We start from the raw sequence: 14,890 nt of genomic DNA on the forward strand, positions 1-14,890 counted from the left end.
GTGCTACCTATATCCCCCCACTAAAAATGCCATCTTTAATGAAGACAGCTTCTCCATCCTGGAGGGGGAAATCAATCATTTCCAGGCCCAGGGACATGTACTAGTCTGTGGGAGCCTAAATGCCAGACAGGTAAAGAACCTGACACCCTCAGCACACAGGGGGACAAACACCTGCCTGGAAGATGGTCCAGCATTCCCTCCCACATGTGCCTCCCTAGGCACAACTATGTCAACATAACCAACAAAAACGGGTCACAACTCCTGCAGCTCTGTCGCACGCTGGGTATGTACATAGTCAACGGTAGGCTTCGAGGGGACTCCTATGGTAGGTACACCTATAGCTCATCTCTTGGCAGTAGTACTGTAGACTACTTTATCACTGACCTCAACCCAGAGTCTCTTAGAACGTTCACAGTCAGCCCACTGACACCCCTATCAGACCACAGCAAAATCACAGTCTACTTAAACAGAGCAATACTCAATCATGAGGCATCAAAGCCAAAGGAACTGAGTAACATTAAGAAATGCTATAGATGGAAGGAATGCAGTTTGGAAACCTACCAAAAAACAATTAGGCAACAACAAATTCAATCCCTTTTAGACAATTTCCTGGGTAAAACGTTCCACTGTAATAGTGAAGGTGTAAACTTGGCAGTAGAAAATCTTAACAGTATATTTGACCTCTCAGCTTCCCTATCAAATCTAAAAATCTCAAATAGAAAACCGAAGAAAATTAACAATAATGACAAATGGTTTGATGAAGAATGCAAAAATCTAAGAAAGAAATTGAGAAACCAAAAACATAGAGACCCGGAAAACCTGAGTGTACGCCTTCACTATGGTGAATCACTAAAACAATACAGAAATACACTACGGAAAAAGAAGGAACAGCATGTCAGAAATCAGCTCAATGCAATTGAAGAATCCATGGACTCCAACCACTTCTGGGAAAATTGGAAAACACTAAACAAACAACAACACAAAGAATTATCTATCCAAAATGGAGATGTATGGGTAAACCACTTCTCCAATCTTTTTGGCTCTATAACAAAGAATAAAGAGCAAAAACATATACATGATCAAATACAGATCTTAGAATCAACTATTAAAGACTACCAGAACCCACTGGATTCTCCAATTACATTGAATGAGTTACAGGACAAAATAAAAACCCTCCAACCCAAAAGGCCTGTGTTGTTGATGGTATCCTCAATGAAATTATCAAATATACAGACAACAAATTCCAATTGGCTATACTAAAACTCTTTAACATCATACTTAGCTCTGGCATCTTCCCCAATATTTGGAACCAAGGACTGATCACCACAATCCACAAAAGTGGAGACAAATTTGACCCCAATAACTACCGTGGAATATGTGTCAACAGTAACCTTGGGAAAATCCTCTGCATTATTATTAACAGCAGACTTGTACATTTCCTCAATGAAAACAATGTACTGAGCAAATGTCAAATTGGCTTTTTACCAAATTACCGTACAACAGACCATGTATTCACCCAGCACGCCCTAATTGACAACCAAACAAACCAAAACAAAGGCAAAGTCTTCTCATGCTTTGTTGATTTCAAAAAAGCCTTCGACTCAATCTGGCATGAGGGTCTGCTATACAAACTGATGGAAAGTGGTGTTGGGGGTAAAACATACGACATTATAAAATCCATGTACACAAACAACTAGTGTGCGGTTAAAATTGGCAAAAAACACACATCTTCCCACAGGGTCGTGGGGTTAGACAGGGTTGCAGCTTAAGCCCCACCCTCTTCAACATATATATCAACGAATTGGCGCGGGCACTAGAAAAGTCTGCAGCACCCGGCCTCCCCCTGCTAGAATCCGAAGTCAAATGTCTGCTGTTTGCCGATGATCTGGTGCTTCTGTCACCAACCAAGGAGGGCCTACAGCAGCACCTAGACCTTATGCACAGATTCTGTCAGACCTGGGCCCTGACAGTAAATCTCAGTAAGACCAAAATAATGGTGTTCCAAAAAAGGTCCAGTCACCAGGACCACAAATACAAATTCCATCTAGACACTGTTGCCCTAGAGCACACAAAAAACTATACATACCTTGGCCTAAACATCAGCTCCACAGGTAACGTCCACAAAGCTGTGAACGATCTGAGAGACAAGGCAAGAAGGGCATTCTATGCCATCAAAAGAAACATAAGTTTCAACATACCAATTAGGATTTGGCTAAAAATACTTGAATCAGTCATAGAGCCCATTGCCCTTTATGGTTGTGAGGTTTGGGGTCCGCTCACCAACCAAGACTTCACAAAATGGGACAAACACCAAATTGAGACTCTGCAGGCAGAATTCAGCAAAAATATCCTCCGTGTACAACGTAGAACACCAAATAATGCATGCAGAGCAGAATTAGGCCGATACCAACTAATTATCAAAATCCAGAAAAGAGCCGTTAAATTCTACAACCACCTAAAAGGAAGCGATTCACAAACCTTCCATAACAAAGCCATCACCTACAGAGAGATGAACCTGGAGAAGAGTCCCCTAAGCAAGCTGGTCCTGGGGCTCTGTTCACAAACACAAACACACCCTACAGAGCCCCAGGACAACAGCACAATTAGACCCAACCAAATCATGAGAAAACAAAAAGATAATTACTTGACACATTGGAAAGAATTAACAAAAAAACAGAGCAAACTAGAATGCTATTTGGCCCTAAACAGAGAGTACACAGTGGCAGAAAACCTGACCACTGTGACTGACCCAAAATTAAGGAAAGCTTTGACTATGTACAGACTCAGTGAGCATAGCCTTGCTATTGAGAAAGGCCGCCGTAGGCAGACATGGCTCTCAAGAGAAGACAGGCTATGTGCTCACTGCCCACAAAAATGAGGTGGAAACTGAGCTGCACTTCCTAACCTCCTGCCCAATGTATGACCATATTAGAGAGACATATTTCCCTCAGATTACACAGATCCACAAAGAATTCGAAAACAAATCCAATTTTGAAAAACTCCCATATCTACTGGGTGAAATTCCACAGTGTGCCATCACAGCAGCAAGATTTGTGACCTGTTGCCACGCGAAAAGGGCAACCAGTGAAGAACACACACCATTGTAAATACAACCCATATTTATGCTTATTTATTTTATCCTGTGTCCTTTAACCATTTGTACATTGTTAAAACACTGTATATATATATAATATAACATTTGTAATGTCTTTACTGTTTTGAAACCTCTGTATGTGTAATGTTTACTGTTAATTTTTGTTGTTTTTCACTTTATATATTCACTTTGTATGTTGTCTACCTCACTTGCTTTGGCAATGTTAACACATGTTTCCCATGCCAATAAAGTCCTTGAATTGAATTGAATTGAATCGTAGTGACAGATAGAGAGATAGCAGGGACAGATAGAGAGATAGCAGGGACATATAGAGAGACAGCAGGGACATATAGAGAGATAGTAGTGGCAGATAGAGAAATAGCATGGACAGATAGAGAGATAGTAGTGGCAGACAGAGAGATAGCATGGACAGATAGAGAGATAGTAGGGACAGATAGAGAGATAGCAGTGGCAGATAGAGAGATAGCATGGACAGATAGAGAGATAGTAGGGACAGATAGAGAGATAGCAAGTGGATAGTGATCACAAGGGGGGAAAGAGAGATAACAGGATGAGAAATTGAGCAACAGCCCAGAACACTATAGAACGATATGAAACTCAGAGAGGACTGATCCTAAATAACAAGGAAACACAGATACAGGGTGAGAAAATAACAAGATACTATGAATACAGGCTGTTCTGAAGGGTGACAAGGGTGAGCAACTCATCATCAGGGACGTGTTTGTGGTGTTTTTGCACACAGTGTATCTACAGTACCTCGGGACACGAACATAGTTCAACTGAAAATAGAATGCGTTAATGAATGAACGTTAATATGATACGAAGGTATACTACAGGGTTGAATGTTACAGAGAGGTATACTACAGAGAGGTATACTACATGGTTGAATGTTACAGAGAGGTATACTACAGAGAGGTACACTACAGGGTTGAATGTTACAGAGAGGTATACTACAGGGTTGAATGTTACAGAGAGGTATACTACAGAGAGGTATACTACAGAGAGGTACACTAAAGGGTTGAATGTTACAGAGAGGTATACTATATAAGGGTATACTACAGGGTTGAATGTTACAGAGAGGTATACTACAGGGTTGAATGTTACAGAGAGGTATACTACATAGGGGTATACTACAGAGAGGTAAACTACAGAGAGGTATACTACAGGGTTGAATGTTACAGAGAGGTATACTACATAGGGGTATACTACAGAGAGGTAAACTACAGAGAGGTATACTACAGGGTTGAATGTTACAGAGAGGTATACTACATAGGGGTATACTATAGAGAGGTATACTACAGAGGGGTATACTACAGGTTTGAATGTTACAGAGAGGTATACCACATAGGGGTATACTATAGAGAGGTATACTACAGAGGGGTGTACCACAGAGAGGTATACTACAGAGAGGTATACTACATAGGGGTATGCTACAGAGAGGTATACTACAGGGTTGAATGTTACAGAGAGGTATACTACATAGGGGTATACTACAGAGAGGTAAACTACAGAGAGGTATACTACATAGGGGTATACTACAGAGAGGTATACTACAGGGTTGAATGTTACAGAGAGGTATACTACATAGGGGTATACTACAGAGAGGTATACTACAGAGATGTATACTACATAGGTGTATACTACAGAGATGTATACTACAGAGAGGTAAACTACAGAGAGGTATACTATAGAGGGGTATACTACAGAGAGGTATACTACAGAGAGGTATACTACAGAGAGGTATACTACAGAGGGGTATACTACAGAGAGGTATACTACAGAGAGGTATACTACAGAGAGGTATACTATAGAGATATATACTACAGAGAGGTATACTATAGAGAGGTATACTACAGAGGGGTATACTACAGAGAGGTATACTACAGAGATGTATACTACAGAGAGGTATACTACAGAGAGGTATACTACAGAGGGGTATACTACAGAGAGGTATACTATAGAGAGGTATACTACAGAGATATATACTACAGAGAGGTATACTACAGAGAGGTATACTGTAGAGGGGTAAACTACAGAGAAACTTCAATGAGTTAGACTACTAACTTGCATAAATATTCTAAAATTAGTTCATAAAAAAATTAAATAAGCCATAAATGTTCTAATTGACTCAACAACCAAAAACACGTCTCGTAATTTCGCTTTTTAATGAGCCAGAAAATCAATAGTTATATCTGTGTTTATCAAAGTTAGCTGGCTACCTAAATGTATCCTGACTCCTTAGATCCTGCTTTGTAATGTATTCTCCTGAATTAAAGCTAAAGTTGTCTTGTTGACACAAAATATTCTAATTATAATGTTGTAACAGATCCCACCTTGTGGGATGATGGCTAGAAGGCCGGTGACGTCGAACGCCGAGCACCGCCCGAACAAGGAGAGGCAACGACTTCGGCAGAAGTCGTGACACAGGGTAATTCAGAAGAGCTGCCGAAGTCGTTGCCTCTCCTCGTTCGGGCGGTGCTCGGCGTTCGACGTCACCGGCCTTCTAGCCATCATTGATCCATTTTTCATTTTCCATTGGTTTTGTCTTGTCTTCCCACACACCTGTTTTCAATCCCATTCATTACCTGTTGTGTATTTAACCCTCTGTTTCCCCTCATGTCTTTGTCAGAGATTGTTTTATTGTCAGTGTTGTTTCTTTATTGTGTTGGTGCGCGACGGTTCCTCGTACCCATGTTTGTTCATGTCTGTACTGTTTAGTGTTATGGAGCATGTTCTGTGGACATTTATTAAAACCTGTTAAAGATAGGGCTGACTACTGCCCCCTTTGGAAGAATTGCGTGCCCATAGTAAACTGAAAAAAAATCTGTCCAAAATTGCTAATATATGCATATAATATTATTATTGGATAGAAAACACTCTAAAGCTTCTAAAACCGTTGGAATTATGTCTGTAAGTATAGCAGAACTCACAGGGCAGGCATTCTTCCAAACTAGTTTTGTGGTCATGAAAGTTAGGGCAACTTTGACGTCATCGCCCCCACCCTTCCCAACCAGCTATGGATCTGGGGACACTTTCTATGTCTTCCACTAGATGTCCTCATTCTGTAGAGCGTTTAATCGTTCAAATCCTGCGAGTTTTGGCCCTATGGGAGTGAATTGAGTGAGTGCCGCGAGAAAATACCTGTGCGTTAGGGCGCGAATTGGTCACAGCCATTCCTTTGTTCCAGCACTCCGGAGGAGAACTAACAATGACCGGTGGAATTGAAAATTGTTTAGTATGTCTATAACATCCTAAAGCTTGATTCTGCACTTAGTTTGACCTGTTTAGTCGACATATAATATGTAATTTTGAAGTTTTGATGCGCAACTTTTCCGGACCAGAGGACATTTTGAGTGCATTTCAGCTGATATTGTTAGCAGTAGCTAATACAAAGACACAAGACTTGAAACCAAACGATGTTTTGGGTAAGTATGAAGCCTTCCAGAACATTCTGAACGAAGACCATCAAAGGTAAGGGAATATTTATGCTGAAATCTGTGTTTCTGTTGACTCCAACATAGCGGAGAAATATAGCTTATATCTGAGCGCCGTCTCAGAATATTGAATAGTGAGCGATTTCTGTAACGTTAAAAATAAATGTAACAAAGCGGTTGCATAAAGAAGCAGTGTATCTTTCTAACTATATGTAGAACATGTATATTTAGTCAAAGTTTATGATGTCTATTTACGTTATCTTGCCGCGCTACCTAGATTTCCTGCTGACATTTTTGAGTATTTTCTGAACATGAATTCAATGTAAATGGACATTTATGGATATAAATGGCATATTATTGAAAAAAAAAAAATGTACTGTGTAACATGTCCTATTACTGTCATCTGATGAAGATTTTCAAAAGGTTAGTGAATTATTTATTTTTTAATCCTGCTTTTATAATTTTATATTTTCTGGGACAAAATGGCTGCCTCTTGTCTTCGTTTCGGTGGTGGTCTAATATAAATATGTGGTGTGTTTTCGCCGTAAAACATTTAAAAAATCTGACTTGATGGGTAGATGAACAAGGTGTTTATCTTTCATTTGAGGTATTGGACTTGTTAATGTGTGGAGGTTAAATATTTCTAAGAATATTTTTGCGTTCCATGCGTCACGGTCCAGCTGAACGTGGGAGGGGATGTTCCCAAAAGGGATCCCTAAGACTCCATTTACACTCAAAATCATATCAAATCAAATCAAATTTATTTATAAAGCCCTTCGTACATCAGCTGATATCTCAAAGGGCTGTACAGAAACCCAGCCTAAAACCCCAAACAACAAGCAATGCAGGTGTAGAAGCACTCTATTTCGACTCTCCTGCACCTGACTTCCTTGCCACCTATACACACGGCGCTGACACCCTGTTAAATCTAAAGTTGTCTTGTTGACATAAAATATTCTAATTATATTGTTGTAACAGATCCCACCTTGTCATATTCACCACCCTCTCCAAAACACACGCTAAGGCTCACACACACATATACACAAACACGCATGAACGCACAGAGTCAAGCACACACTTGACAACACACACCGAATCCTGCGGAACAATTTCGTCCAATCTGACAAACGATAAGTTATTGTCAGATATTTGACTTATTCTCTGTATTAGATTGATTTCCTCTCTCCAATCGAGACTCGGTTCATGTCTCAAGACTGCTGCTTCAGCCGGATAAACCCTGACTTTAGGTCAGCTGGACAAAAACTTCCTTACTTACAATTCTAAAAATAAAATAACTGGAAACAGCACCTGTTAAGTAAATTTAGTAACTAAATACTCAGCCCAGAGGAATAGTCACTAAACACTCAGCCTAGAGGTATAGTATTAAACACTCAGCCCAGAGGTATAGCATTAAACACTCAGCCCAGAGGTATAGAATTAAACACTCAGCCCAGAGGTATAGTATTAAACACTCAGCCCAGAGGAATAGTCACTAAACACTCAGCCCAGAGGTATAGTAACTAAACACTCAGCCCAGAGGTATAGTATTAAACACTCAGCCCAGAGGTATAGTATTAAACACTCAGCCCAGAGGTATAGTATTAAACACTCAGCCCAGAGGTATAGTATTAAACACTCAGCCCAGAGATATAGTCACTGAACACTCAGCCCAGAGGTATAGTAACTAAACACTCAGCCCAGAGGAATAGTCACTAAACACTCAGCCCAGAGGAATAGACACTAAACACTCAGCCCAGAGGAATAGACACTAAACACTCAGCCCAGAGGTATAGTATTAAACACTCAGCCCAGAGATATAGTCACTGAACACTCAGCCCAGAGGTATAGTCACTAAACACTCATCCCAGAGGTATAGTCACTAAACACTCAGCCCAGAGGTATAGTAACTAAACACTCAGCCCAGAGGTATAGTAACTAAACACTCAGCCCAGAGGTATATTATTAAACACTCAGCCCAGAGGTATAGTATTAAACACTAAGCCCAGATGTATAGTATTAAACACTCAACCCAGAGTTATAGTAACTACACACTCAGCCCAGAGGTATAGTATTAAACACTCAGCCCAGAGGTATAGTCACTAAACACTCAGCCCAGCGGTATAGTATTAATCACTCAGCCCAGCGGTATAGTATTAATCACTCAGCCCAGAGGTATAGTATTAAACACTCAGCCCAGAGGTATAGTCACTAAACACTCAGCCCAGAGGTATAGTCACTAAACACTCAGCCCAGAGGTATAGTATTAAATAGGACCTAAACACAAAGAACTGTTTCTGCATTGATATATGAAGGTTTTCCACTCACACCATAGAAGATGCACACACACACACACACACACACACACACACACACACACACCCACACACACACACACACACACACACACACACACACACACACACACACACACACACACACACACACACACACACACAATAATGTTCTTCTATCTTATTGGGGCCCTAAAATTAATTTCCATTCAAAAACCTATTTTCCCTAACCGTTATTGTAACCTTAACCCAAACACTAAACTTAAAGCTAACCCTAACCTTATCCCAAACCCTGAATTTAAACCTAACCCTATCCTTAAACCTAACCCTAACCTTAACCAAACCCTGATCTTAAACATAACTCTTAACTTTAACCCAAACCCTGAATTTAAACCTAACCCTATTCTTAAACCTAACCCTGACCTTAACCCAAACCCTGAACTTAAACCTAACCCTATCCTTAAACCTGACCCTAACCTTAACCGAAACCCTGAACTTAAACCTAACCCTATCCTTAAACCTAACCCTAACCTTATCCGAAACCCTGAATTTAAACCTAACCCTATCCTTAAACCTAACCCTAACCTTAACCCAAACCCTGAACTTAAACCTAACCCTATCCTTAAACCTAACCCTATCCTTAAACCTAACCCTAACCTTATCCGAAACCCTGAATTTAAACCTAACCCTATCCTTAAACCTAACCCTGAACTTAAACCTAACCACTTATCTTTTACTTTTTCCAAGCCCTAATTGTAACCCTAACCCTAACCGTAACCCTAACCCTTAACCTAACCCTAAACCTAACCCTAACCTTAACCCAAACCCTGAACTTAAACCTTATCCTTAAACCTAACCTAACCTTAACACAAACCCTGAACTTAAACCTAACCCTATCCTTAAACCTAACCCTATCCTTAAACCTAACCCTAACCTTAAACCAAACCCTGAACTTAAACCTAACCCTAACCTTAAACCTAACCCTAACCTTAAACCTAACCCTGAACTTAAACCTAACCCTAACCTTAAACCTAACCCTAACCTTAAACCAAACCCTGAACTTAAACCTAACCCTATCCTTAAACCTAACCCTAACCTTAAACCAAACCCTGAACTTAAACCTAACCACTTATCTTTTACTTTTTCCGAGCCCTAATTGTAACCCTAAACCTAACCCTTAACTTAACCCTTAACCTTTAACCTAACCCCTTAGCTTCAAATATCCTTTGACCTGAAGGGGACGTGGGTAATGTCTCCATGAGGGAGAATATTCCTTGGTTTACTATTCTTGTGGGAACATTTGGGGATTTTAGGTCCCAACAAGGATAGAAGAACCAACACACACACACACACACACACACACATCTGTAAGCAGATCTAGATGAGTTGTCTGTCTGGTAATGATGGATAAAAGAGAACAATCCTTAACCTATCGAAGTCTTCCAGTGACATGGGATTTTAACTCACAATTCATCATCTGAAAGAGTGTAAATTGATCCAATGTCTGAGATATATAGTTGCCAACACTAGACGCCACAACAATTCAGTCCCAATGAATCAAATTAATGCAGGAACTGATACACTTAACATTTGATTAAAGACGGAAATGCCACACCGCTAATATTAAAATGTTACGATGGACGTACGTGCATTACACTCAAAGTCACACACACACACACACACACGCACGCACGCACGCCCGCGCACGCACGCACACGCACACGCTTTCAGCGGGGGGGAAGGCATTAACAACATGTCTCCAACCAGGACCCTGGTCGGTAGTCTACACTACATTATGTCTCCAACCAGGACCCTGGTCGGTAGTCTAAACTACATTATGTCTCCAACCAGGACCCTGGTCGGTAGTCTACACTACATTATGTCTCCAACCAGGACCCTGGTCGGTAGTCTACACTACATTATGTCTCCAACCAGGACCCTGGTCGGTAGTCTACACTACATTATGTCTCCAACCAGGACCCTGGTCGGTAGTCTACACTACATTATGTCTCCAACCAGGACCCTGGTCGGTAGTCTACACTACATTATGTCTCCAACCAGGACCCTGGTCGGTAGTCTACACTACATTATGTCTCCAACCAGGACCCTGGTCGGTAGTCTACACTACATTATGTCTCCAACCAGGACCCTGGTCGGTAGTCTACACTACATTATGTCTCCAACCAGGACCCTGGTCGGTAGTCTACACTACATTATGTCTCCAACCAGGACCCTGGTCGGTAGTCTACACTACATTATGTCTCCAACCAGGACCCTGGTCGGTAGTCTACACTACATTATGTCTCCAACCAGGACCCTGGTCGGTAGTCTACACTACATTATGTCTCCAACCAGGACCCTGGTCGGTAGTCTACACTACATTATGTCTCCAACCAGGACCCTGGTCGGTAGTCTACACTACATTATGTCTCAAACCAGGACCCTGGTCGGTAGTCTACACTACATTATGTCTCCAACCAAGACCCTGGTCGGTAGTCTACACTACATTATGTCTCCAACCAAGACCCTGGTCAGTAATCTAGATGATGATCTCATTACTGCATCTGGTGAAGATGTGGACTAACAAACTGATTGAACTCAGAGCATGTGGGCGTGCTGTCTGGTTAACATTGGTTCTGGTTGAACCATACTGTCTGGTTAACATTGGTTCTGGTTGAACCATACTGTCTGGTTAACACACTGGTTCTGAGGGACCGTGCTGTGTGGTTAACACACTGGTTCTGAGGGACCGTGCTGTGTGGTTAACACACTGGTTCTGAGGGACCGTGCTGTGTGGTTAACACACTGGTTCTGAGGGACCGTGCTGTGTGGTTAACACACTGGTTCTGAGGGGCCGTGCTGTGTGGTTAACACACTGGTTCTGAGGGACCGTGCTGTGTGGTTAACACACTGGTTCTGAGGGACCGTGCTGTGTGGTTAACACACTGGTTCTGAGGGGCCGTGCTGTGTGGTTAACACACTGGTTCTGAGGGACCGTGCTGTGTGGTTAACACACTGGTTCTGAGGGGCCGTGCTGTGTGGTTAACACACTGGTTCTGAGGGGCCGTGCTGTGTGGTTAACACACTGGTTCTGAGGGACCGTGCTGTGTGGTTAACACACTGGTTCTGAGGGACCGTGCTGTGTGGTTAACACACTGGTTCTGAGGGGCCGTGCTGTGTGGTTAACACACTGGTTCTGAGGGGCCGTGCTGTGTGGTTAACACACTGGTTCTGAGGGGCCGTGCTGTGTGGTTAACACACTGGTTCTGAGGGACCGTGCTGTGTGGTTAACACACTGGTTCTGAGGGGCCGTGCTGTGTGGTTAACACACTGGTTCTGAGGGACCGTGCTGTGTGGTTAACACACTGGTTCTGAGGGACCGTGCTGTGTGGTTAACACACTGGTTCTGGTGGACCGTGCTGTGTGGTTAACACACTGGTTCTGAGGGACCGTGCTGTGTGGTTAACACACTGGTTCTGAGGGACCGTGCTGTGTGGTTAACACACTGGTTCTGAGGGACCGTGCTGTGTGGTTAACACACTGGTTCTGAGGGACCGTGCTGTGTGGTTAACACACTGGTTCTGAGGGGCCGTGCCGTGTGGTTAACACACTGGTTCTGAGGGGCCGTGCTGTGTGGTTAACACACTGGTTCTGAGGGACCGTGCTGTGTGGTTAACACACTGGTTCTGAGGGGCCGTGCCGTGTGGTTAACACACTGGTTCTGAGGGGCCGTGCCGTGTGGTTAACACACTGGTTCTGAGGGACCGTGCTGTGTGGTTAACACACTGGTTCTGAGGGACCGTGCTGTGTGGTTAACACAGCTTTTCTAAGGAGCCTTTTTCAAAATCAAGTTAATCTGCATTCATAAAACACAATACTTTAGATATTGTAATGTTGCCACAAATAAAGCTTGGTCGGCTCGGTCAAAATACTGAGATTAGACGGACACAGAAAATGCATGTTTCCCATGCAAGCAGCTTGATTGACGGAATATCCTACATGAGAGAAAAGGAAGGTAAAAATGCACTCACAAAACTTCTGTAATGTTTAAAAAATAAATAACAGAATATAATATTCTGCTAAAATCAAGTTGATTTAGGAGCATATTTTATTTCTTATGAATGGCTAAACCTGATCTGAGACCCAAGGGAACCCACACACAAACCCACACACAAACCCACACACAGACCCACACACAAACCCACACACAAACCCACACACAGGATTGGTTACCGCTGAAGATAGAATGTTCTGATTGTTTTATTTTATTGCAGGGCATTTATCCACTGTATCCTGCAGGGTGCAGTTCCGTAGGGTGATGCATCAGGCTGCTGGAGAGAGTCTGACGGTGTAACAGGCCTGGAGGACAAGCACGGCTCTCTGACTATTTCAATCAAAAGGCGTGTTTCAACCTGCAGACGAAGCACATTGCTGTTTTCACAATGTTTCCGTGCGGCAGAGATCGAGAGCGTTGGAAAAATAAATAAAAGTCAGTCTATGTTTCTGATTTTTTTTTTTTTAGTGACACAGCTTGAATTAGGGTTATTCAAAGACTGTCAAAAATACAACAACAAAATCACATCCCCCACAAAAAACAACAAAGAAAGTCCTCTGTGTAGATTAAAAGAGAGAGAAACCTCTGTTGTTTGATATGACCCATTTTTCTCTCTTCTCTCTTTCATTGCATTTCGTGATTATCACATAGGATTTTTGTAATGCTAATATGAATTCCAGCTTGTGGGGAAATCATATTTCTGCTCAGCAGGAGGTGGAGAGTCTATAAAGTAACTGTGATTGAAACTGACACAGCGTCAAATCGACCGAAGCCACTGTCGAGTTGGTACACGAAGCCGTCGGAAAAAATGCACGCCGAACTGCAGAGGGGTTTAAAAGTAATTAGTCGGCAGCTTTACATTTCAAGCATTCTGGTTTCTAACAGTGAAGTGAGAGAAACGAAACAATTCAAATGAGACCTGCTTGCTGAAATGGATGTTTTACAGAGAGTCATGTTTCCCAGAGTGTATATACAGATGACACATCATGGATAGTTGCAAAAAAACTATTAACCAACTTCACATTCAACTGCTATTTCCCATTTAATGGGATCCCGGACAGTGGAATTGGCTTGCCCACACTAAGTGTAGTGGGGTATAATTTAATAAGAGTGATAAAATAATTTAATTACCTTGAGGGTGATGCATTCAGTCAGAGGGGACAGAATTCAATCACTAAAAGAATAACAACATGACCTACCAAAAGTGATTCAATCAATTATGAAAATGTAAATGGTCCCTGAAACATTAATTAACCTCACAGTCTTGAGAATAAGGATGTTATATTTGAATGCATACATAATAATGCCATGCCTTTATACAGAATAGTAACATTATGTTATACAGAATAGTAACATGCCTTTATACAGAATAGTAACATTATGTTATACAGAATAGTAACATTCCTTCATACAGCATAGTAACATTCCTTAATACAGAATAGTAACATTATGTTATACAGAATAGTAACATTTCTTTATACAGAATAGTAACATTATGTTATACAGAATAGTAACATGCCTTTATACAGCATAGTAACATTCCGTTATACAGAATAGTAACATGCCTTTATACAGCATAGTAACATTCCTTAAAACAGAATAGTAACATTATGTTATACAGAATAGTAACATTCCTTTATACAGAATAGTAACATTCCGTTATACAGAATAGTAACATTCCTTAATACAGAATATTAACATTCCTTAATACAGAATAGTAACATTCCGTTATACAGAATAGTAACATTCTGTTTTACAGAATAGTAACATTCCTTTATACAGAATAGTAACATTCCTTAATACAGAATAGTAACATTCCTTTATACAGAATAGTAACACTCCGTTATACAGAATAGTAACATGCCTTTATACAGAATAGTAACATTCCTTAATACAGAATAGTAACATACCTTTATACAGAATAGTAACATACCTTTATACAGAACAGTAACATTCCTTAATACAGAATAGTAACATTCCTTAATACAGAATAGTA

The 14,890-nt window shown here is 41.2% G+C and overlaps 1 long non-coding RNA gene across 1 annotated transcript in view; it reads left to right on the forward strand.

Moving 5' to 3' along the window:
• Positions 1-13,338, forward strand: part of LOC149977368 (uncharacterized) — a 29,616-nt gene extending 16,278 nt beyond the window's left edge. Inside the window, exon 2 of the long non-coding RNA XR_016486526.1 lies at positions 13,115-13,338. This is a non-coding gene — a long non-coding RNA (uncharacterized LOC149977368). The remainder of the gene's footprint in view (positions 1-13,114) is intronic.
• Positions 13,339-14,890: the final 1,552 nt, after the last annotated feature.

The sequence above is a fragment of the Oncorhynchus mykiss genome, chromosome 15 (genome assembly GCF_057628025.1).
Source record: "Oncorhynchus mykiss isolate SJ-2025 chromosome 15, ASM5762802v1, whole genome shotgun sequence".
Lineage (NCBI taxonomy): Eukaryota > Metazoa > Chordata > Actinopteri > Salmoniformes > Salmonidae > Oncorhynchus > Oncorhynchus mykiss.